General features: G+C 43.5%; 1 long non-coding RNA gene across 1 annotated transcript in view; it reads right to left on the minus strand.

The window, feature by feature from the left end:
* Positions 1-318: 318 nt before the first annotated feature.
* Positions 319-26,253, minus strand: part of LOC134355746 (uncharacterized) — a 57,067-nt gene continuing 31,132 nt past the window's right edge. The window contains exons 2-3 of the long non-coding RNA XR_010020170.1: positions 12,114-12,166; positions 319-2,041 (exon numbers count right to left, since the gene is read on the minus strand). This is a non-coding gene — a long non-coding RNA (uncharacterized LOC134355746). The remainder of the gene's footprint in view (positions 2,042-12,113; positions 12,167-26,253) is intronic.

The raw sequence follows: 26,253 nt of genomic DNA on the forward strand, positions 1-26,253 counted from the left end.
ATTTCACAACATATGCCAGTGATATTAAACCTGATTCTGATTCTATGGTTTTTTATTAACTAGGGTTATGTAGTTCCAACATATAAATCTTCCCAGGAGCAATCCAAACGATCTATCCTGCTGTACTTATCTCTGGATATCATCTCAGTGAGTGCATGTCAGGCATGTAATGAAAGAGTTAAATTATCAGAAAACTTTGTGCTGCCTGGAGTTCAGAGGCTGGGGAATGATTACAAAATTCTGGAAAAATTTCTACAGATGCACAGTGGAGAGTATCCAGGCTGATTGCATCACTACCCGATATGAAAAGACCAGCGCTCAGGAATGGAGAAGTCAGCAGAATGTGGTCGGTGCAGCCCCATCCATTACATGGAAAGCCCTGTCCACCACTGAGCACGTCTACTCTTCTCGCTTCTAACGTGGCACTGGAGTTACAGGAGCCTTGGATCCCACATCACCAGGTTCAGGAACCATTATTACCCTGCAGCCATCACGCTGCTGATCCAACATGAATTACTTCAATCTCCTCCACTCTGAACTGATCCCACTCCAGATGCTGGAGGAACTCACCAGGCCAGGCAACGTCCATAGAAAAGTGTTTCCTTCAGCATTTTGTGTGTGTTGCTTGGATTTCCAACATCTGCAGACTTTCTCTTGTTTGTGACCGGACCACAACCTACAGACTCACTTTCAAGGACGCGACAATTCACTTTCTCAGTATTATTTATTTACTGAAGTTTTATTTGCACGATCTGTCTTTTGCACATTCATTGCTTGTCAGTTTATAGTTCTCGTAAACTCTATTGTATTTCTTTATTTTCCTGTTAGTGCCTGCAAGAAAATGAATCTCAAGCTAAATGACGAATCCTGATGCAGGCTCTGAGCCGGAAACAGCAGCTGTTACTCCTTTCCATAGATGCCGCCTGGCTTTCTGAGTTCCTCCAGCATTGTGTGTGTGTTGCAGAGTAAAATCTTCAGCCCTAACTAAGTCAGCTGCAGAAAATACAGACTTATATTCACCAGACACAGGAAGCCAAATCAAAATATACATGATTTATTCAATGGCTCTTCACCGACCACTCTGGAACAGCCCATCAACATTGTTACAGAGAGCAGTTATTGACATCACCCTCTTTAACCCATCAACATGGCTTAAAGAGGTGACAGCCATGAATAACACTTGTCACAGCCCATATTATATTTTCAATTCTCTTCCCTCTCTGTTTTGAATAAAAGATAAGTAAATTGATTTTGCCACTTTTATGAATTTTACAAAGTTATCGATTGATTCACCAATTTTCGATGGTTCAATTTAATATCAGTGAATGTATACCTGAAAGCCTTACTCTTCACAGGCATTCATGAAACAGACAGTTAAAAAAAACAAAGAATGAGTGACAGAGAAACATTAGAACCCCAAAGCACCTCTCCCCACTTCCATGCACAAACGGCGGCAAAAGCATCAACCCTCCTCCCTCCTCCCTCTTCCCTCTCCCTCCCCCAGCAGGAAGCAGCAGTCCACACCCACCACCCATCATGCCAGCAATAGCAGATCCTCCAAAGAGACCGTGATGTAGAGTCCACCAAAAAGCTACCGTCTATCCCAACACTTCGACGACTCAAACAGTTGCCACACTAGCAAGGGAGAAAGAGATGTTGCTCCTGCCACAGCGAGAGGGGAGGACAACAGCTCGCTGTTTCGATGTTACAATCTGTGGCGTCACTTATTTCAGTTCTCCCGGCTCAGAACCCTGGAGACTGGGAGGGAGAGAGAGAAAAGTCGCTCGAGTGCAGAAACCCCCAACAGCTGCATCAGCTGTCTCCATGTTCCGATCTCCCACAATGCTTCAGTTGGTAACAACGACAAAGAATTGGGTTATTCACAGGGATTCACCCTAAAGGCACAAGTCTTCCAAGCAGCCTCTGGAGATACCAAAATGCTAGGCCGTTCGGCAAATCCTGAGAGTAGGAACCGATCACCCAAGAAGAACGCAGTTTGAGCACATTTGTAGATCACAGACTCCAACAGGACCCCAGCCACCTTGAAAAGAAAAGAAATGACAGGAGGTTTAAACTGTTTTGCGGACTAACGGGAAAAAGTCACCCAGGTCTGCAGAAACCTTTAGCTCCTCCCACTCCTCACCAAAACAGTTTTCTGTGGTCTTCCAGACAGTTTTGATGGATTTTGGCAGACTGCTGATCAACTATCCATCTCAGAACCGTGGCTCTCATTAGAAGTTTGATCTTGCAGCCACCTTCACTGTTCTCCCAGATACCATGTGCTAAGCATTCAAGACTCTAAACTCGAGAATTTTTATTGTCATTCTTCACTACGCTAGTGTAAAAGAGAGTGAAATGATTGTTGCACCAGATCTGAAGTAGCATTAAAAAAATCACAGAAAGGATATAGATACATAGAAACATAGAAAATAGGTGCAGGAGTAGGCCATTCGGCCCTTCGAGCCTGCACCGCCATTTATTATGATCATGGCTGATCATCCAACTCAGAACCCTGCCCCAGCCTTCCCTCCACACCCCCTGATCCCCGTAGCCACCAGGGCCATATCTAACTCACTCTTAAATATAGCCAATGAACTGGCCTCAACTGTTTCCTGTGGCAGAGAATTCTACAGATTCACCACTCTCTGTGTGAAGAAGTTTTTCCTAATCTTGGTCCTAAAAGGCTTCCCCTTTATCCTCAAACTGTGACCCCTCGTTCTGGACTTCCCCAACATCGGGAACAATCTTCCTGCATCTAGGCTGTCCAATCCCTTTAGGAGTTTATACGTTTCAATCAGATCTCCCTCAATCTTCTAAATTCCAATGAGTACAAGCCCAGTTCATCCAGTCTTTCTTCATATGAAAGTCCTGCCATCCCAGGAATCAATCTGGTGAACCTTTTTTGTACTCCCTCTATGGCAAGGATGTCTTTCCTCAGATTAGGGGACCAAAACTGCACACAATACTCCAGGTGTGGTCTCACCAAGGCCTTGTACAACTGCAGTAGTACCTCCCTGCTCCTGTACTCGAATCCTCTCGCTATAAATGCCAGCATACCATTCGCCTTTTTCACCGCCTGCTGTACCTGCATGCCCACTTTCAATGACTGGTGTATAATGACACCCAGGTCTCGTTGCACCTCCCCTTTTCCTAATCGGCCACCATTCAGATAATAATCTGTTTTCCTATTTTGCCACCAAAGTGGATAACTTCACATTTATCCACATTAAATTGCATCTGCCATGAATTTTCCCACTCACCCAACCTATCCAAGTCACTCTGCATCCTCTTAGCATCCTCCTCACAGCTAACACTGCCACCCAGCTTCGTGTCATCCGCAAACTTGGAGATGCTGCATTTAATTCCCTCATCCAAGTCATTAATATATATTGTAAACAACTGGGGTCCCAGCACTGAGCCTTGCGGTACCCCACCAGTCACTGCCTGCCATTCTGAAAAGGTCCCGTTTATTCCCACTCTTTGCTTCCTGTCTGCCAACCAATTCTCTATCCACATCAATACCTTACCCCCAGTACCATGTGCTTTAAGTTTGCACATTAATCTCCTGTGTGGGACCTTGTCAAAAGCCTTTTGAAAATCCAAATATACCACATCCACTGGTTCTCCCCTATCCACTCTACCAGTTACATCCTCAAAAAATTCTATGAGATTCGTCAGACATGATTTTCCTTTCACAAATCCATGCTGACTTTGTCCGATGATTTCACCGCTTTCCAAATGTGCTGTTATCACATCTTTGATAACTGACTCCAGTAGTTTCCCCACCACTGACGTTAGGCTAACCGGTCTATAATTCCCTGGTTTCTCTCTCCCTCCTTTTTTAAAAAGTGGGGTTACATTAGCCACCCTCCAATCCTCAGGAACTAGTCCAGAATCTAACGAGTTTTGAAAAATTATCACTAATGCATCCACTATTTCTTGGGCTACTTCCTTAAGCACTCTGGGATGCAGACCATCTGGCCCTGGGGATTTATCTGCCTTCAATCCCTTCAATTTACCTAACACCACTTCCCTACTAACATGTATTTCGCTCAGTTCCTCCATCTCACTGGACCCTCTGTCCCCTACTATTTCTGGAAGATTATTTATGTCCTCCTTAGTGAAGACAGAACCAAAGTAATTATTCAATTGGTCTGCCATGTCCTTGCTCCCCATAATCAATTCACCTGTTTCTGTCTGTAGGGGACCTACATTTGTCTTTACCAGTCTTTTCCTTTTTACATATCTATAAAAGCTTTTACAGTCAGTTTTTATGTTCCCTGCCAGTTTTCTCTCATAATCTTTTTTCCCCTTCCTAATTAAGCCCTTTGTCCTCCTCTGCTGAACTCTGAATTTCTCCCAGTCCTCAGGTGAGCCACTTTTTCTGGCTAATTTGTATGCTTCTTCTTTGGAATTGATAATATCCCTAATTTCTCTTGTCAGCCATGGGTGCACTACCTTCCTTGATTTATTCTTTTGCCAAACTGGGATGAACAATTGTTGTAGTTCATCCATGCAATCTTTAAATGCTTGCCATTGCATATCCACCGTCAATCCTTTAAGTGTCATTTGCCAGTCTATTTTAAGTAATTCACGTCTCATACCTTCAAAGTTACCCCTCTTTAAGTTCAGAACCTTTGTTTCTGAATTAACTATGTCACTCTCCATCTTAATGAAGAATTCCACCATATTATGGTCACTCTTACCCAAGGGGCCTCTCACGACAAGATTGTTAATTAACCCTTCCTCATTGCTCAAAACCCAGTCCAGAATAGCCTGCTCTCTAGTTGGTTCCTCGACATGTTGGTTCAAAAAACCATCCCGCATACATTCCAAGAAATCCTCTTCCTCAGCACCTTTACCAATTTGGTTCATCCAATCTACATGTAGATTGAAGTCACCCATTATAACTGTTGCTCCTTTATTGCACACATTTCTAATTTCCTGTTTAATACCATCTCTGACCTCACTACTACTGTTAGGTGGCCTGTACACAACTCCCACCAGCGTTTTCTGCCCCTTAGTGCTACGCAGCTCTACCCATATCGATTCCACATCTTCCCGGCTTATGTCCTTCCTTTCTATTGCGTTAATCTCCTCTTTAACCAGCAACGCCACCCCACCTCCTTTTCTTTCATGTCTATCCCTCCTGAATATTGAATATCCCTGAACGTTGAGCTCTCATCCTTGGTCACCCTGGAGCCATGTCTCTGTGATCCCAACTATATCATAATCATTAATAACAATCTGCACTTTCAATTCATCCACCTTGTTACGAATGCTCCTTGCATTGACACACAAAGCCTTCAGGCGCTCTTTTACAACTCTCTTAGCCTTTATACAATTATGTTGAAAAGTGGCCCTTTTTAATGCTTGCCCTGGATTTGTCGGCCAGCCACTTTTACTTTTCTCCTTAGTACTTTTTGCTTCTGCCCTCACTTTACACCCCTCTGTCTCTCTGCACTCTTTCCCATCCCCCTGTTGTGAACTAACCTCCTCACGCCTAGCCTCTTTAATTTGATTCCCACCCCCCAACCATTCTAGTTTAAAGTCACCTCAGTAGCCCTCACTAATCTCCCTGCCAGGATATTGGTCCCCCTAGGATTCAAGTGTAACCCGTCCTTTTTGTACAGGTCACGCCTGCGCCAAAAGAGGTCCCAATGATCCAAAAACTTGAATCCCTGCCCCCTGCTCCAATTAGAGCATAAGGACAAACACAATAAATATAGTTATATAAGACTTAGTTTATATACCCTACGTAGACTGATTGCATGTACATAAAGTGATGGCGTATATTGAAACATACAGTGAAATGCGCCTTTTGCTTTAACAACCAATACATCTGAGGGTGTGAGGGAGGCAGCCTGCAAATGTTGCCATACACTCCAGCTGCAAAATAGCATGCCTACAATGTTCAGCAGAATAACACAGAACACAGCAAGCAACAAAACAACAACAACAACAGCAAAGCAAGCTCTGTTTCTCCCTCCCACTCTAGCGCATACACAATTCTTTAACCCCAGGGCAGACCATCTTTTTTGGCCTCCAGCCGCCAGCTGTCTCAGACTCAGACTCAGATTTGGATTTATGCCTGCAGACATTGGGCTTTTACTTCCTGACTTCCGATTCAGCTCTCGAGCCTCCATCTTCAGCATCAATCCCAGGACAAGCTGATTAAAGAACGCCAGACCCAAACTCCAGACTCGCAATGTTGGCGCCCCAAAAACTAGGTCTCAAACTCTGGTCTCACCGATTTGCTATCACCGATCTTCACACCAGCCTCAACACGGGACCAGAAGTGAATTCTGGCTGTGACGTTATCACCTTCCTCAGCAGTTCATTTTCATTCATTGTGCTCTCTGTAGGAAGTGACATTATAATTCTCCAGGAATTAACTACTAACCTTTATGAAGTCTGCATCCTAAAAATTAACCGGACAGTTTTTCCGTCTAAGTGAAATAAGTCTGACCTCACTTTCTCCTGGGAACTCTCTGGAACTGGATGAAAGTGAAGTTCGCCCTTGATTGGTTTCTTTCTGAAGATTACTTGTTTGATATTTCTATATATAGAGCAGACCTGCCCACACATCCCTGGCAAGCACATTCTTTCATTAGCTCTGATGAATGGTCACCCACTGATCTCCGAATGTCTGGTTACTGAATGCCCAGTTCATCTCTCATGTGGATGTGGGTTCTGAGAACAAGTTTATCTTTACTCTATGTCTCATTCCATCCTGACTGAATCACACTCTGCATTGACTCATCTTGTCTGGAAACTTCTTCAATCCCTTGCATTAATAGCTGAGAGAATGGAATATCATTTGTCATATTGATTAGTTAAGCTCAGCATCTTCGTGCGTCTCCTTCTATTGAATCCTTATGCTAGATGCCCTCATCCTCACTTGGATTCTCTATAACGTTTTTGCGACTCTTTGGAGGGGCTAAAAAAAAAACAGCAATCTCAAGTGGCTTCTGACTGCTTTCAGTTCTCACATACATATACTGGTGAAACTTCTTCAATCCAAAGAGTTGATAGAATATTGAAACAGGAATTATTTAACTCCAAACCCAGCTGCAAAAGGAGGAGGGTTGGGCCTGGGGCCTGGGGCCTGGGGCCCGGGGCTAGCCACCCCATCCTATGAAAACCCAGAGCTGCAGAAGCTCTAAAGGTCTCATCCCTGGGAGAGGAGGGATACACCAAGAAGATGGGCCACACCCAGAAACGATGTGAAAGAATGCCCCGGGACAGAGGGCACTGGCGAGCTACTGTTGGCGGCCTGTGCCCCAGCAGGGGTGATGGGCTTAAGAAGAAGGTGTACAGTTCTGCTTGCAATTTTATAGGAAGGACGTGATTAAGCTAGACTGGGTGTAGAGAAGTTTCGCAAGGATGTTGCTGATACTGAAGGAACTGAGTTATAAGGAGAAATTTGGTACGGTGAGAGTTCATTCCATGAAACAAACATTAACTTTGTAGAATTTTATCAAACCATGAGGAGCATAGGTAAGGATGGTCTCAGTCTTTTTCCCATGGTAGGGAAACTAGAACTAGGCTAAGGCTGAAGGGTGAAACATTTAAGATGGGATCTGAGGGGGATCCTCTTCATTCATAGAGTGTGGAATAATCTGCCAGTGGAAGTGGTGGACATGAGTTCGATTACAACATCTAAGAGAAATTTGGATCGTTACATGGATGGGAGGGGATTGGGTGGCTATGGTTCAGGCGTGAGTCAATGGTACCAGGCAGAAATACAGTCTGGCACAGACTAGATGGGCAGAAGGGTCTGGTCTGTGCTATAATGCTGTTTGACTCTATAAAGCTAGACAGCATTGATCTGAGGTGAGAGGGAAAAGCAAGATGAGAGGCAAGTTCTCACACAGCTGGATGAATGGAACAAGTGGCTAGAGCAAGTGGCAGAGACAGGTACCATTGCAATGAACAGACATTTGGACAGGCTCATGAAGAGGAACACCTTAAAGGGATATTTGCGACATGCAGGTGAAAGGCTCCAGCTCAGGAAGGCACCCTAGTTTGCATGGAAAGCCGAGGTGAAGGGTCTTTTACATGTTGTATAATCCTACGTCCCCATGACTCTATCACAGCAACTGGCCCCTTTGCAAAAGCCTTAGACACATCTATATAGCCAGGGTCATAGATTCATAGAAACAGGCCCTTTGCCCATCTAGTCCATCGATCTGCGCTGGGACCATAGTCCTCCATACCGCTATCGTCCTTGTACCTATCCAAACTTCTCTTAAATGTTGACATCAAATTCGAAATCTAGGGTGCCCAACATTTTTGCACAGGGCTATATGTACTTTGATAACAAATTTACATTGAATGGTTTGGTGGTTCCGAGAATTAATTCCAACATCTAAGGCACTGATAAACCACTGCAGAGCAATGTAAAGAATCAATTGTATCATGTCTTATACAATTTTCTCCCTTTATGATCATTTGATACATTGGTCACAATAGAAGAATTTTGCACCATCCGGTAAAGCCCCCTGAGGCCCAATGAGATTCTGAAGAATGTATTAGATCCATTAAAATAATGTACCAAGTCTCCTAAAAATTAGATTGTATATTATACGTAAAGAGTGGGCCAACTCGACCATTCAATTAACATTGTAACTGTTCCGATTGTTAACTGCTGACTGTTGCTAGATTTTTACATACATTCAGGAACAGAGAAGATAGAGCTTGATAGAGCTAAAAACTGAGTTGGAGAAATTGACTTAAGAAGAAATAATCGTACATGTACACCCGCTCTTGAAAATCCAGCTTGATGTGTGTTCAGAAATAAAGTAGCAAACTGAGGGAATGAACCTCAATCTGCTGATGGCTCATTGATGAGAGCCACTATTCAATAAAGATTTTTAAAGATCCTTAAAGATAAAAATTGCCTATATTTGTCACATGTATATCAAAATATACTATACAGTGAAATGAATGCAACATACACAAAATGTTGGAGAAACTCAGCGGGTCAGGCAGCATCTATGGAAAAGAGTAAACAGTCGATGTTTCTGGCCAAGACCCTTCATCAGGACTGGAAAAAAAAGATGAGGTCAGAGTAAGAAGCTGGGTGGAGGGGAGGAAGGAGTACAAGGTAGTAGGTGAAACCGGGGGGAGGGGAGGGGTGAAGTAAAGAGCTGGGAAGTCAATTGAGGAAGGAGACAAGAGGGACGGAGAAAGAGGAATCTGATAGGAGAGGATGGAAGACCATGGAAGGGAAGGGGGAAGAGCACCAGAGGGAGGTATTGAGCAGGTAAGGAGGGAAGATGAGAGAGGGAAATTGAAATGGGGAATGGTGAAGCAGAGGGGGCAGTCAAATGAGATGTGCAATTGTGTCAACAGCCAACACTGTCCAAGGATATGCTGGTGGCAGTCTGCAAGTGCCACTATCCTTCTGGCACCAACATAGCAAGCCCAGAATTTACCAACCTGTAAGCCTTTGGAAAGCAGGAGGAAGCTGGAGCACCCGGTGGTCATGAGGAGAACTTACAAACGCCTTACAGACAGCAGTAGGAACGGAACAGTGTTCGCTGGTACAACAAGGCATTACGCCAACCACTACGCTATTGTGCCCCTCTGTAAGTCAATAGGAAATGTTTTGGTAGTTCTGAGATGATTGAAAAAGTTCAGAGTACAAGAAAAGAATTCTGACATGGGAGCTTGCTCGCGCTTAATGTATTCCAGCACAACATCTGGACAATGTTACTTGGAATCAGAGGAATTTCAGAAATGACCGAGTGTTGCATTTGAAGCTCTCAGCAGGGCAAATTCCAAGTGACATATGGGTACTTGCAGAAGGAGAAACACTGGAAGTGTCACAGTTAGGCCATGAATAGTGGTTGCGAACCTTCAGCTGATGCAGGGAGAAACAACCGAAGCCAAACGAAAAGAAGGTGAATGGGTCACATGATCACCAGCGATGATCTGAAGGCAGATCAAGTCAAAGTTGTGGCAAGTAAGGAGAAGCGAAGCCCTAAAATTTCTGGCGTTTGTCAACTCTCTGAGCAAATCCCTGCCCCATCCGAAGAAGGTGTGTGATTTTGCCAGCTGCCTAGCAGGGGATGTGGACGAGTGTTGGCCAGGTGATCGTAGTCATGCAGTCAAATCAATAATCAATAAATCACACAGTCAAATCAATAATTAAGGAGACAATCAAATACAAACTATGTTCTAATGCTTTGGTGATAATATGGAGTTACTACCACAGGCAGATACATCAGCAGTCCTGCGGGAGGGTCAGTTGATAACATATACAAGTAGAGTTCCAATGAACATTGAGGCTGTGCAAAAGGTTTACACAGACAGACACACACACACAAATATATAGCTCGGGTGCCTAAGGCTTTTGCACAGAACTGTAGTAATTTTATGTATTGCACTATTATTCCTGCCACAATAAAAAACAGATTTCACCAAAGCAGTATGCACCCATATTGTACTGTCTCAGTACTTTTATATTTGTGTGCTGTAGCACTTACTTTTTATTTGTAGTTATTTTGTAAATAACACTATTCTTTGCATTTCTGGTTAGATGCTAATTGCATTTCATTGGCTTTGTATCTGTACTCGGCACAATGACAATAAAGTTGAATCTAATCTAATGTGTGAGTGATGATAAACCTGATTCTGATATGGGTCTCTATTGGGTTTGGAGAGTGGGAAGGGGGCAGGGAGAGGGGAATCGTGGTTGGAAAAGGGGTAAGGGAGAGGGGAGGGAGCAGGAAACACCCGAGAGACATTCTGTAATGATCAATAAACCAATTGTTTGGAACATAATGACCTTGCCTGGTGTCTCAGGGCTGGGTGTGTCTGCACCCCCACCATCCCAGCCCCAGTACTCCTTCTCTGCCATCTTTCCCACACCCCTCCCGCACTGCACCACTCTCGCCATTCCCAACATCCTTTGCTCCTGCCAGATTTACAGACTCACTCTCTGCTCCACGTTGACATATACAGTACTGTGCAAAACATACATATGTGCCTAAGACTTTTACACAGTACATCATACCTGTAAAAACAAACTTTAATAAACTACTGAATGGAAGTACTCTTTGTTAAACTGCACAGACTGCCACTGTTGTAGCAGTGTGGGTAGAATTCTGTATGGCCCGATGTTCTGTGCACAAATGGACCCAGTGTCTGCACTCATAGGAAATTCCTCACAAAGAGAGGAAATGCAACTCTTTCTTGGGAGAAACGAGTGTTTAAGCTACTTCACTCTCTGCACCGATGCCCAGGAGAGATAAAACATGAGAAAAGACCTCCAGTTCCTCTTCTACATTGTTGTTCTTTGTGGTTTGCCCTCATCCTGAGTCTCTGTTCACAGCTACGGTGCTGGCTCTATCAGTGCAGCAGATGAGATTAAAATACAAACAAGTTCACACATGTTTACAATAGAAAACGTTACCATGTGTTTGGAACATGCATATATTTTTCACTTTGGTGTATCTGGAGCCTGTGCATTCTGTCTGTGAACACAAAGCGAGCGGGGAAACTGTGAAAAAAACTCATTATTATTCAACATAGTCAGGGCACATCAATCAGCCACTGTGAAAATAGAATCAGAAAGGGAAGCATACTTATAGCAAATCATAAATAAGATTGCTTTTAAATCATTGAAATTTCAAACACTGGAGTACTAAACATCCTATTGAATATATTTTCCTTAATTCATCAAGCAGGAAATGCCCATCTTGCCAAATAATTAATGTTTGGAAGGATTGTGGAATGTGGGATTGTTGTTCCACAGCAGCCTTTCAACAGGTCCTGCAACACACTGATTTTTTATTAAAACTGAAAATAAAGTGAATAAAATTATTATTATAAACATAGCTCTTTTCTTCAAATTGAAAATAAAGGCTGTTTCTTTAGTGTAAGGTTTGTATAATACTGCCACCATCCTCCTGTTTCTTTCACCTGATTGGATAGTTACATGAAGCATGAAGGTTGCAGCTTTAGAAGCAGTGAATGTGAACAAATTACATATAAGTGATATAATTTTATGCTTCCACTGTCCTTATTTAAATTCTGGTTCCCATCTGATTCTCTGTGATGGAAGACGCTGAGGTGTTAATGGATCACAGATCAGTTAAACGTACCTCATGGAAATCAAAAATCAGAAACAGAAACTACATAGCAGGTCAGGATGCATCTGTGGGAAGAGAAGCAGATTTAATGTTTCAGGAAAGACTTTAAGATTCAGATTCATGTTTATTATCACCGGCATATGACGTGAAATTTGTTAACTTAGCTGTAGCAGTTCAGTGCAATACATAATATAGAAGAAAAAAATAAAAATAATAATAATAATAAGTAAATCAATTACAGTATACATATATCACACAGATTAAAAAACATGCAAAAACAGAAATACTGCATATTAAAAAAAAGTGAGGTAGTTCATTAACAACCAACACACACAAGAATATGTTAAGGGCAGCCTGCAAGTTTCACCACATGTCCCGGGGCCAACAATGGCCACAAGTTCAGCAGAACTACAGTAAAACAAACCTCTTGCTCACCCTCCCTCAACCCACCACCACACTCAGCTACCTGACTTGCATGGACCTCCGACCCCATTGACCCAGGCTCCCCTGACCCCTTTGGGCCTTTAGCTTCAGTCTTTGACCTCCAGGCTTCTGCCTCTGTTTCATTGATGCTGTTACATTAACTCCTTCTTCTCCCACAATCATGCCTCATAATTGTTCCTCAATTCCTTTGTAGGGGAGACAACTACAATATGACAATCAAAAAACTGCAGACGTGGAAAATCTGAAATAAAATCAAAACTGTTGGAAAAGCTTAGTAAGTCAGGCAGTATCTGTGGAAATTGAAACAGAGTTAACATTTCAATTTGAAGTGTCTTCAAATTATCTTGTCACAGGTGCTGCCTGACCTGCTGAGTGTTTCAATATTTACCGTTTTATAACAAAGACTAAAGGCCCGAATTCCTCATCTTCCCTCCACTAATGTGCCTTCGTTAACCAGGATTCCCACCCCACAACTTGATTTCATCCATTCACTCTGCAATGGCTAGATGAGTGGATGACTCCCTTTCAAGGACTATTCATCTCAGATTCTCAAAAGTCAATGTTTCTTTATTTCTTTCTTTATTTATTTTTGCATTTTCATAGTTTGTTGTCTTTTACATATTGGTTGAATGGCCAAGTTGGTGTGGTCTTTCTTTGATGCTGTTATAGTTATTATCGTATGAACTTATTGAACATGCCTGGAGGAAATAACTCTCAGGGTTGTATATATATGTACTTGGATAATAAATTTACTTTGTACTTTGAGGAGCCTGGGTGAGCAGAAAGTTTGCATGGCCTATTCTACTCTGCAGACAGCTTTGAGCTTTCCACACAATTGAATTTTGTGTAAGGGGCAGGGGTCATGCACAAAACATGTCATTTAATGGGTGCAAACTTTCTACTGATTACCCACCACCGTGCTAGCTCTATGTGAATCCAATGCTTCCTGACCCCGAGGGGCAGTGTAAAATCTCCAACTGGAAAGAGAAAGCCGTCAGCTCCAGGTCCCAGATTTCCTTGCTCATCAATCTCGCTCAGAGGAAAAGTGTAATGGGACCGTCGTGAGTCTGTAACAGAAGCAGGCAAAAGAAGCCTGGAAACAAATGATACAAAATTACCCAGAAAGTAGCCCGAAGTTCTCTTGTAAAGCACAGTGATGCCGTATGTTTCCCAGAGGAACTTTATTAAAAACTTGATCGCTCCGTTCAATTAGATCATAAGACTGTAAGACATAGGAGCAGAATTAGGCCATTCAGCCTATCGAGTCTCCTCCACCATTTGATCATGGCTGATTGATTCTCCTTCTCGACCCCGTTCTTCTGCCTCCTTCCATGTCCTTTGATGCCCTGACTAATTAAGAAACTAAATATACTCAAAGACTTGGCCACCACAGCCATCCACAGCAATGAATCCCATAGAATCAACCACCCTCTACAATAAGCAGACACAAAACGCTGGAGGAACTCAGCAGGCCAGGCAGCACCAATGGAACAGAGTAAACAGTCGACGTTTCGGGCCGAGAGCCTTTGGCAGGACTGGGGGAGAAAAAGCTGAGGAGTAGATTTAAAATGTAGGGGGGAGGGGAGAGAGGAACACAAGGTGATAGGTGAAACCTGGAGGGGGAGGGATGAAGTAAAGAGCCGGGAGTGATTGGTGAAAGAGACACAGGGCTGGAGAAGGGGGAGTCTGATAGAAGAGGACAGAAGGCCATGGAAGAAAGAGAAGGGGGGAGGAGCACCAGAAGGAGGTGATGGGCAGGCAGGGAGATAAGGTGACAGAGGGAAAAGGTGATGGGGAAAGGTGAAGGAGGGAGGGGAAAGGGCATTATTAGAAGTTCAAGAAATCCATGTTCATGCCATTCCTACACAGACGGAATATAAGATGTTGTTGCACCAACCTGAGTGTGGCCTCTTCACGACAGTGGAGGAGGCCATGCATAGACATGTCGGAATGGGAATCGGAAGTGGAATTAAAATGGGTGTCCACTGCGAGATTCCACATTTTCTGGTAGGTGCTTGGCTAAGCGGTCGCCCAATCTACATCAGGACTCACCGATATACAGGAGGCCACACCGGGAGCACCAGGCACAGTATATGACCCCAACAGACTCACAGGTGAAGTGCCTGGAAGGACTGTTTGGGGACCTGAATGAGGGAGGAGATGTAAGGGCACCTTAAAAAACCCTTAATCTTGTTATTTCATGCTCTTGTTATTAATAGCTATTTACTTATGTTAGCATTTGCAGAGTTTGTTGTCCTGTGCACTCTGGTTGATCTTTCATTGATCCTGTTATCTTTACTATTCTGTAGATTCGCTGAGAGTTTCCACAGAAAAAAGAATTTCAGGGTTGTATATGCTGACGTGTATGTACTCTGATAACCTTGGGGAACTCTGCAAGGTGAAAGGACAGCTGTATTCTAAACAAGAGTGAGAATTTTTTTTTAAAATCCAGATGCCAGAAATCTTAGATCAAAAACAGAAAATGCCACAAGTACTTCTGGTTTGGTCACCGGCTGCTCGACCATGGCTTTCGGTCAGGCGCCGGACACTCGGAGAGATTCGGCGGGGGGGGTGAGGGGCGGGCGGGTGCCCGGCGCTCTGCTGGGGGCCATGGTCGAGTAGTCAGCGACTTGGCCGGCTCCCCCACTGGACGTAGTCTAGTGAGGAGGGTGTGAGGACACTCAGCAGGACTGAGAAAACAAGACCTGACAAAGGGCGGATGAGCTCCTTGTGAGCCAACGGCCGTCTTCCGTGGAAGAGATTAAAGCCTCAACACGTATCTATAAATCGTATGCTATGCACCTAGTTAGAAGAGACATGATGAACTTGGGCACTGCACCGTGTGACTGGACCTGCCCAAGGCCTCTGCCTAAGGAAGGGCCGAAATCGAAGAAGCGGCTGCGACTGGAGGCTGACACGGCCTCGGGCTCGTGTTCGGCGGGGGCGGCAGCGGGCAGTGCCAAGGTGGCCAGCGAGAACAAACTGGAGGAGATGCTGCACTCGGTGCTGTCGCAAGATTGAAGAAGATGGAGGTGCATAGCTGCCAACCTGCCAACCCCAGATTCAGGACAGCACCCACTGACTGACTGACTGACTCAGGTTACATCAGTGGGAAGATGGGAAGAGTTAATGTTTCAAGTGCCGGCGAACAGCATCGATGCTGCCCATCGTGGTCAGTATTTCCAACGTGTTTTTATTAGAATGACAGCAATCCATCTCTGGGTGGCAACGTTAATTCGTTACACTTGTGGACAGAATATAGTGTTAATGGGAAGACTCTTGGCAGTGTGGAGGATCAGAGAGATCTTGGCATCCGTGTCGATAGGACACTCAAAGCTGCTGCACAGGTTGACAGTGTTGTTAAGAAGGCATACGGTGTGTTGATATTCATCAACCGTGGGATTGAGTTCAAGAGCTGTGAGGTAATGTTACAGCTATATAAGACCTTAGTTAGACCCCACTTGGAGTACTGTGTTCTGGTCACCTCACTACAGGAAGGATGTGGATGCTATAGAAAGAGCGCAGAGGAGATTTACAAGGATGCTAGTAACACACATCAAAGTTGCTGGTGAACGCAGCAGGCCAGGCAGCATCTCTAGGAAGAGGTACAGTCGACGATTCGGGCCGAGACCCTTTGTCAGGACTAACTGAAGGAAGAGCCAGTAAGAGATTTGAAAGTGGGAGGGAGAGGGGGAGATCCAAAATGATAGGAGAAGACAGGAGGGGGAGGGATGGAGCCAAGAGCTGGACAGGTGATTGGCAAAAGGGATATGAGAGGATCATGGGACAGGAGGCCCAAGGAGAAGGAAAAGAGGGAGGGGGGAAAAAAAACCCAGAGGATGGGCAAGGGGTATAGTCAGAGGGACAGAGGGAGAAAAAGGAGAGAGAGAGAGAAAGAATGTGTGTATATAAATAAATAACGGATGGGGTACGAGGGGGAGGTGGGGCATTAGTGGAAGTTAGAGAAGTCAATGTTTATATAAATAAATGACGTGTTTGCGTTTACAAGGATGCTGCCTGGATTAGGGAGCATCCCTTATGAGAATAGGTTGACTGAACTTGGCCTTTTCTCCTTGGAGCGACGAAGGATGAGCAGTGACCTGATAGAGGTGTATAAGATGATGAGAGGCATTGATCTTGTGGATAGTCAGAGGCTTTTTTCCCAGGGCTGAAATAGCTAACACAAGAGGTCACAGGTTTAAGGTGCTTGGAAGTAGCTACAGAGGAGATGTCAGGGTTAAGTTTTTTACACAGAGAGTGGTGAGTGCGTGGAATACACTGCCAGCAACAGTGCTGGAGGCAGATACAATAGGGTCTTTTGAGAGCCTCTTAGGTAGGTACAAGGAGCTTAGAGGGCAAAGTGGTAGGGTAATTCTGGGTAGATTCTAGAGTAGGTTACATGGTCGGCACAACTTTGTGGGCCAAAGAGCCTGTAATGTGCTGTAGATTTCTATATTCTATGTACTATGGTAATTGTAACAAATTAATCATTATTTGTGGTATATTAGAACTGACTAATTGTAGATCTTTAGGCAGGTAAGAAACACTGGCTGATTTCTCATGCCACTGATGAGCGATAGTCTAAGTTGGAACATAATGGCAACTCTTAGCAATAGGAAGCTGCTGCTTAGATACCAATGTGGATGTGAACTCCAGAAGTCAGTTAGACAGAAGAATATCATTACAGGCCAACCGCTGGCAATGAAGGGGTACTGATTTAACCAAAGTCCATAAGTCAGTTAGTTTCCATTAATTCACAAAATACTCAAAAATCACTTGATTCGACAACTGTACCTCCACAGAATTGTAGCGAATGGCATCGAAAGCACATAAGATTGATGAGAAAGAAACAACAAGTAGAGAGAAAGAGGAAACTAGTTCTGGCATTGCTGGAATGTTCAGACTTCAGAGTTTGGGAACTGATTTGTATGTACGAGTGTCCACAATCTGGTCAATTGTAATCTAGCGATGCTGTGAATTGGAACCTGATTAGTGAAGCAATCTTTGTTGTTTTCTCATCATCACAAAAAAAAACATAATAGAAATTTCTTGGCCTGGAAGTATGAGTTTTGACCCAAGCAGGTCATAATATTTGAAGTGCCAATTATCGTGTCTCCAACAACAGTGAATATCCATATTCATCTGAGGAATGACTCCAACAATTATTTCTGTTTGGATTTCTGAGCTTATTCCAGATGTGTAGTCAAAATAAAACTAAGCTTATGGGCTGTAGTATACATATGTGCTACTGGAAGTCCAGACTCATTTCACCATGCCAGTGTCATTCAGTTCATTAAATATGGAACAGAAAGCTAGTAATAGCAACTTAGAAGCAATAATAGTGACCATGCAAAATGTCATGAAACCAGCCTGCTTCACAATTGGATGCTGGGGAAGAAGATCTTCTCTATGGATTACATGTGACTCCAAAGATTCAAAGATTCAAAAAAGGTTCAAAAGTTCAAAGGTTCATTTGTTTTCAAAGTATGTATCTATATACAACTCTGAGCTACATCTTCTCCAGATAGCCGCGAAACAAAAAAAGTCATTCAGAGAGAAACCTCAAACCCACACCCCACACAGAAATGAACAATAAATGTGTACCCTCTTGCATCTGGAAGGGTTTCTCTTTTTATCTCTCTCACTCTCGCGTGCTTCAATATGTTTAGAACGCAGAAGAGTACAGCACAATACAGGCTCTTCAGCCCATAATGTTCTGCTGACCTTTTAACTCTACCCCAAGATTAATCTTACCATTCCCTTTGGCATAGCCTCCTTCATAGAGTATACCTCTCTCCCCAATTGAGCATAACTCATTTCCTATTTTTCCAAAAATATACCTACTTCCTCTTTTAAAAAATCTCTCTCTATATATCTACTTATCTCTCTCTCTCCCTCCATCCCTCTGAACCAGCGATACATTCTGTTCAGAGGGAATGAACTCTAAGTGAACTTCCTTGCCTTGAAAACCCCATTTGTTTCGCTGATACATTGGTGAGCAGGAACACACTGTAGAACCTCACTGTGGAAGACACTAGCAGTGTGCAAAGTGTTGAAGGGTGTGAGGGAAGAGAAGTGGGTGCAGTTACTATTACAGGGGAGAAGGTGCTCAAAAAGCTGAAAGACTTAAGGGTACAACACACACACAAAACGCTGGAGGAACTCAGCAGGGCAGGCAGCATCTACGGAAAAGTGTACAGTCGACTCTTTTCCTAGGTGCTTGAGTTCTTCCAGCATTTTGTGTGTGTTGCTCAGATTTCCATCATCTGCAGATTTTCTCTTGTTTGAGACGTAAGGGTACATAAGTCACCTGGGCTAGATGAACTGCACGCTAGGGTTTTGAAAGAGGTAGCGATAGCGATTGTGGAGGCATTAGTAATGATCTTGCAAAAGCCATTGGACCCTAGCATTGGTGCCAGAGACCTGGAAAATTACATATGTCACTCTACTCTTTAAGAAAGGAGGAAGGCAGCAGAAAGGAAATTATAGACCGGTTAGCTTGACCTCAGTGGTGGGGACGATATTGGAGTCAGTTGTTAAGGATGAGGTTATGGAGTACTTGGTGACACAGGACAAGATAGGACAAAGTCTGCATGGTATCCTTAAGATAAAATCTTGCCTGACAAACCAGCTGGAATTATTTGAGGAGATTACGAGTAGGATAAATAAAGAGGATGCAGTGGATGTTGTATATTTGGATTTTCAGAAGGCCTTTTGATAAGGTGCTGCACATGAGGACGCTTACCAAGTTAAGAACCCGTGGTATTACAGGGAAGTTACTGGCATGGTTCAGCATTGGCTGATTGATAGGAGGCAGCGAGTGGAAATAACATGATCCTTTTTCCGGTTGGCTGCCGGTGACTAGTGGTGCTCCACAGGGCTCAGTGTTGGGACCTCTACTTTTTATGCTGTATAAAAATGATTTAGATGATGGAATAGATGGCTTTGTTGCCAGGTTTGCAGATGATACGAAGATTGGTGAAGGGGCAGGTAGTGTTGAGGAAACAGGAAGGCTGCAGAAGAACTCAGACAGATTAGGAGAATGGGCAAGAAAATGGCAAATGAAGTATAATGTTGGAAAATGTATGGTCTGGTCATGCACTTTGTTAGAAGAAATAAATGTGCGGACTATTTTCTAAACAAGATGAAAATCCTAAAATCTGAGATGCAAAGGGACTTGCAAGTCCTTGTGCAGAATACCCTAAGGTTAATTTGCAGGTTGAGTTGGTGGTTAGGAAGGCAAATGCAATGCTAGCATTCATTTCAAGAGGTCTAGCGTATTACAGCAGGGATGTGATGCTGAGGCTTTATAAGGCACTGGTGAGGCCTCACCTTGAGGATTACGAACAGTTTTGGGCTCCTTATCTAAGAAACGATGTGCTGGCATTGGAGAGGGTTGAGAGGAGGTTCACAAGGATGATTCCAGGAATGAAAAGGTTATCATATGAGGAATGTTTGATGGCTCTGGGTCCGTACTCGCTGGAATCCAGAAGGATGAGGTGGCATCTCATTGACACCTTTTGAATTTTGAAAGGTCTAGACAGAGTAGATATGGAAAGGATGTTTCCCATGGTGGGAGAGTCTAGGACAAGAGGGCACAGCCTCAGGATAGAGGGGCATCCATTTAAACAGAGATGCATAGGAATTTCTTTAGCCAGAGGGTGGTGAATTTGTGGAATTTGTTACCACAGACAGCTGCAGAGGCCAGGTCGTAGGGTATAGTTAAGGCAGAGATTGAGAGGTTCTTCACAGGACATGGCATCAAAGGTTACGGGAAGAAGGTGGGGGACTGGAACAGAGGAGGGGTAAAAAAGGATCAGCCATGATTGAATGGTGGAGCAGACGATGGGCCAGATGGCCTAATTCTACCCCTATGCCTTTTGGTCTTATATTACTGATCCCATTCACTATACTGTGGTGTCCATGTCATAAAAATTAAAAGCCACATTGTTTTGATACCCACAGGGAATGTTTGAGTAGTAGTCACATATGTAAAATACGTCCGAAACAATCTCTTCTGACTGCTAGAATATTGGGATGCCCAGCCTTCCAGGCAAAAGTGGAAGGAGGAGTGGGTTGAACTGAGTGTGCAACAGTGCAGCTGACTTGCTAAGTTCAGGAAATCTTTTCTACTATTTAAAGCGGCTCAAACATAGAACGAAAACAGCAGACACAATATTTCTCCACCTAGTAGTCCCCCAAAGCAGCAAATTTCCTTTTTTAGTGCTGGTTTGGGGCACTACTAGGTGGAGAAATATTGTAAATATCAACTGTTTGTACATCAGATCAGTAAGGGTGAACATCATACTGGTGAGCAAAATAGTGCACTGCACTATTACCAGTAACACCTAAGCAGAGTTTTACCACCAGAACAAAAGCTTCCAGCACTAACAAAAATCCTACTGGAAAGACAGGGCATAGTTCCTGCAGGGCAAAAAGAGGCCCAGAATTAGGTACACCATTGCCTTACTGCAGTTTAGGCCAATTTTCAGCTCTACAATCTTGATTCCTTTTAGAGTTTTTCAAAGAAACTTCTAGGCCAGTGTGAAATGTACAAGGCTAGACTAAATATGAGAGGTGAGAGAACACAGGGAGCTGATAATGGACACAAGACGGGATAATTGGCTGGACAAGAAAGTGGCCAAGGACAATATAATGTCAGAGGACGTGATGTTTACCACTTGGGTAGGGAAAGTAGAGGAATAGGTTTTGTTGAGTAACTCATTGATTGCAAGTGCTTGTTAATGAAATACAGAAAATAGATTTTCAGGTACAGAAATCAAATAGAAATGCAGTTCTATGTTGTCCTTTATTGCTTGGGGGTTGGAGTACAAGTGCATTGAGGTCTTCTGCAGTTGATCTGGGCTTCAGTGAGATCAAAACTGAGTGTGATTTTGTTTGTTGTCTTTGAGAAATCACATATAGGCAGTCCGTATGTTACTTAAGGTTTAGTTCCTGAGAACTATCCATAATCTAATTTCTCCATATCAGAAATGTCTACTTCCTTTAATAACCCATATCGTTTTATTCTACATGCATACTCTTCAGGTCAAGTCAAGTTTATTGTCATTTAACTATATACTTGTATATAGCACATATAATTATATAATGTACAGTATATAAAAATAAGACATTTCTCCAAACCAGGGTGTAAAGCACAGTGGTGTGTATAACATCATCATCAGTGATCATTCGTAGTTGAGAATGATTCTCCTCCTGGTGGTTGGTCTGGTCACTTGTGGGTCTTGAGATGACTGAAGAGACTGACGCATGATCCACGAGTCCTATTGCAGTGATGGCAAGTGTAGGTCATTAAGATGGTGGTGGGTATAGCTGGTTGGGCCTCTCCCAGTCCCTCCTTAGTCTCAGTGGCAGGGTGGAGGTATTGTTCAAGCTGTGCAGTCCCCTCACTGACAGTCCTTTTCCGCTTTCCCTATCCTGTGCTAATTCCTGCCATCCAATCAGGCTGATGTGGCACTTCCTCAGGTAGGCCTTTATATTGTCTTTGAACCACTTTTTCTGCCCTCCAGGAGTGCGCATTGCATCTTTGAGTTGGCTGAACAGGAGATGTTTGGGGAGGTGGGAGTCAGGCGTACAGGGTGATGTGGCCGACCCATCGCAATTGGTGTTCAGTCACTATTGTGGCTATGGAGTTAATGTTAGCTTCTTCCACAATGCTGGAGTAGGTACGCCTGTTCTTCCAGCTAAGTTTCAGAATCTTTCAGAGGCATCTTTGATGGTAAGTTTCTGGGGTTTTTATGTGCCTACTGTATGTTATAATAATAATAATAATAATAATAAGTACTTTATTGATATCAAGTAGGAAATTCTTCCATTACAGCAGCAACATTTATAAACATACATAGCGGAGTATGTTTATAAATAGAGCCCCCCATCTGACTTATAGAGAATCTGGACTCCTTGTGGGAAGTCTTGGCCTCTGAGGTAAAGAATGGCTGCAGTGAAGACAGCAGACAGAGTTGGGGCAATGATGCACCCCTTTTTGATACCGGTCTCAACCTTGAAAGGTGATGTTTCAGAGCTGCTGTGCTGATGACTGTTACACTCATATCATTGTGTAAGAGCTGCGGAATCTTGAGGTATTTCTCTGGGCATCCAATTTTGGACAGTACCTGCCAAAGGGCAGGACGATTTACAGAGTCAAATGCTTTTGTAAGGTCTATGAAGGCTATATAAAGTGGGAATTTTTATTCCTGGGCTTTCTCCTGCAATTGACGTGCTGTAAAAATCATGTCAGATATTCCTCTGGCTGGACGGAAGCCACACTGAGATTCAGGCGGGAGATCTTCTGCTAGGGTGAAAGCTGGTCAAGGGAGCATTTTCGATGAGTTTACAGACTGGAATGGATCAGCACGTTGACATCATGTGGAGGCTTGTGTGCTTCAAGGACTCCGTCAGGCGATGCCAGCTCAGGGCCACCCTTGTTGGCACGGCTGTGCACGAGATGTCAGATGAAGATTGATCCATCCCTGGCTCCTGAACAGACAAGCTCACGTCTGCCCACCCGGGCCACACTTCATCATCGGTTGGTGGTAAGGACGGCAAATGCATAGTTAGCACTTATTTCAAGAGGGCTAGAATACAAAAGCAAGGATGTAATGCTAAGGCTTTACAAGGCATTGGTCAGGTCACACTTGGAGTTTTGTGAACAGTTTTGGTTCCCTTATCTAAGAAAGAATGTTCTGGCATTGGAGAGGGTCCAGACGGTTCATGAGAATGATTCCGGGAATGGGAAGTGAAAGGGTTAATGTATAAGGAGCATTTGATGGCTCTGGGCTTGTACTCGCTGGAGTTTAGAAGAATGGGGGTGGGGGGATTTCACTGAAACTTATCAAATATTGAAAAGCCTAGATAGAGAGGATGCGGCGGGGATGCTTCCAATAGTGGAGGAGTCTAGGACCAGAGAGCGCAGCCTCAGAATTGAGGGAAGTCTACTTACAAAAGAGATGAGAAAAATTTTCTTTAGCCAGAGGGTGGTGAATCTGTGTAATTCATTGCCACAGACTCTGCCAGCTAAATCATTGGGTATACTTAAGGCGGAGGTTGATGGGTTCTTGATTAATCAGAGTGTTAAAGGCTATGGGAGAAGGTAGAAGAATGCAGTTGAGAAGGATAATAAGTCAGCCATGATGGAATGGTGGAGAAGACTCAATGGGCTGAAGGGCCTCATTCTGCTCTTATGTCTTACAGTCTCTTCTGGTCTTATAACACATTGTTCTCTAATAGTGATGCTGGTGCATTAAAAAGTGCAGTTGCTGCTGTTTATACCATATCTCATGTTCAATTTAAAGTACCTTTCAAAGCATCATCTGGAAGACTGGAAAGATAATTGGCATTAAGTGGAGAGTCAAGTGGATAATACTTATCAGCATTGTACACAACATCTGGCTAACTCTCCTGCAATCTATTATCCAGGTTCAAGGTATTGCAGTGAGACATGACAATGTCACAGTTTTGTTCAGTGTTTCTGGGGCTGTCAGAGTGGTAGGGATTGGAAAATTATTATTTCATTACATATTCTATAGATGGCCGATTGTTTCTCTGAAGTTGTCCACTTCAATCTGAAAGAAATTCCATAGCTTTTCAGATTCACTGCAAGTTCTCTAGCATGTGGACCAAAGTTGAAACTATATCGGAACTCCCAATGCCTCAGGAATAATGTAACACTGAACTGTGCTAACTGTGGCGATCCCGTGTTTTGCAACCATCACTCAAATTATTGAGTTGCACTATCACGCTGTTTTCTTTGCAATGTTGTCTTTAGGTCAGATGGTAGGAGTCTGAGGGGTAGCTCATATGATTTTCTCATTTGTAATCGTCTTCAGCAGATCCTGATTCTTAAACTCTGATTAAGATTACTACAAATCATATATCAAATCGTATAAGATCCTAAAGGGATTGGACAGGCTAGATGCAGGAAGATTGTTCCCGATGTTGGGGAAGTCCAGAACGAGAGGTCACAGTTTGAGGATAAAGGGGAAGCCTTTTAGGACCGAGATTAGGAAAAACTTCTTCACACGGAGAGTGGTGAATCTGTGGAATTCTCTGCCACAGGAAACAGTTGAGGCCAGTTCATTGGCTATATTTAAGAGGGAGTTAGATATGGCCCTTGTGGCTAAAGAGATCAGGGGGTATGGAGGGAAGGCTGGTGCAGGGTTCTGAGTTGGATGATCAGCCATGATCATAATAAATGGCGGTGCAGGCTCGAAGGGCCGAATGGCCTACTCCTGCACCTATTTTCTATGTTTCTATGTGAAGGAGCATTCTATCTCAATCAACATTTTAGTTCAATAAAATTGTGAAATCTTGCAAGTTTCATATTATCAGGTAAAAATAAAAGCATTGAATTCATGAACCCATCAACGATACAGATATTCCCACATCTGTATTTTAATTTATCCTGATTAAATTAAAAATTAATTATGAACATTGATTTCTCTTCCAGTGTTTTAAAAGACCACCCACAGAGACAATCTTTTCCAAAGGACAGCTGTTAACTGGTAAAGCGGTTACAGCACAGACAAATGCCATTCAGCCCTTTGAATCCATGCTGGCCATCCGAGATATCTCCACCCTTCACCCACTTGCAACTCTTGGGTTGTATCACATCAGATACCCATCATTCTGTTTTATTATGACAATGGTGTGTCATAATGACTTCTAGATTGAAGTCTTTATAACACACCACTACAGTCAAGTAGTGTCTTCTAAAGCTCCACTTTCCTTTAGGTGAAAATTTTCTTCTCAAACCCCCTCTTACCTTTCTCTCAATTACTTTTATTTTCTATAAGTTAAATATTGAAAGAAACCAAAGCAATTAATTTCAGTTCAAGTCACAAACGTCATTCCCTATAAACAGAGTCGTCTCTGGCTCCCTCCACTTGCTCCACACTGTGGCAACTAATTGTATTTGAACATAATTTTCACAACAATGCTGGTTTGAGATTTGAATCATCTACCAGCAGCCTCATGTACAAAGCACCTTATCAAAGACCTGCTGAAAATCCAAGTAAACAACATCCACTAACACTCCCTTGTCTATCCCGCCTATTAGTTCCTCAAAGAATTCCAACAGATTGGTCAGGCAATATTTCTGCTTAAGAAAACAATGCTGACTTTGGCCTATTTTATCATGTGCCTCCAAGTACCCCAAAACCTCATCTTTAATAACAGACAACACCTTTCCGACCATTGAAATCAGTCTCACTGGCCTATAATTTCCTTCCTACTTCCTCCTTTCTTTCTTAAAGAGTGGAATGACATTTGCAATTTTCCAGTCCTCCAGAACCATTCCCGAATCCAATGATTCTTGAAAGAGCATTACTTTAGGTCGGGAGACAGGGAGGAATTGCAACCTGTGCAGAGGAAGCTAAAGGAGAAGATCGGGGTGGCTAAAGGGGAATACAGGAGAGATCTGGAGGGAAAGCTTGGCCAGAGAAGCACGCAGGAGGTGTGGGGAAGCATGAAGAATATCACTGGCTCCAATCAGCCTCAGAATGCAGCCGTGAATGGGTCAATGAGTTAAACCAATTCTTCAATAGGTTTGACAATTGCCCTCCTGTTCACACCCCTCTCAGCACACCAGTCCAGGTGCCGAGGCACCCATTGGTCCCTCAGCACCAACGCCGCCCCTTCTCCCTCCTCCCCCCTCCAGTTCAACACGTGGATGAACAACACAGGCTACCAC

This window comes from Mobula hypostoma, chromosome 1, assembly GCF_963921235.1.
Source record: "Mobula hypostoma chromosome 1, sMobHyp1.1, whole genome shotgun sequence".
Lineage (NCBI taxonomy): Eukaryota > Metazoa > Chordata > Chondrichthyes > Myliobatiformes > Myliobatidae > Mobula > Mobula hypostoma.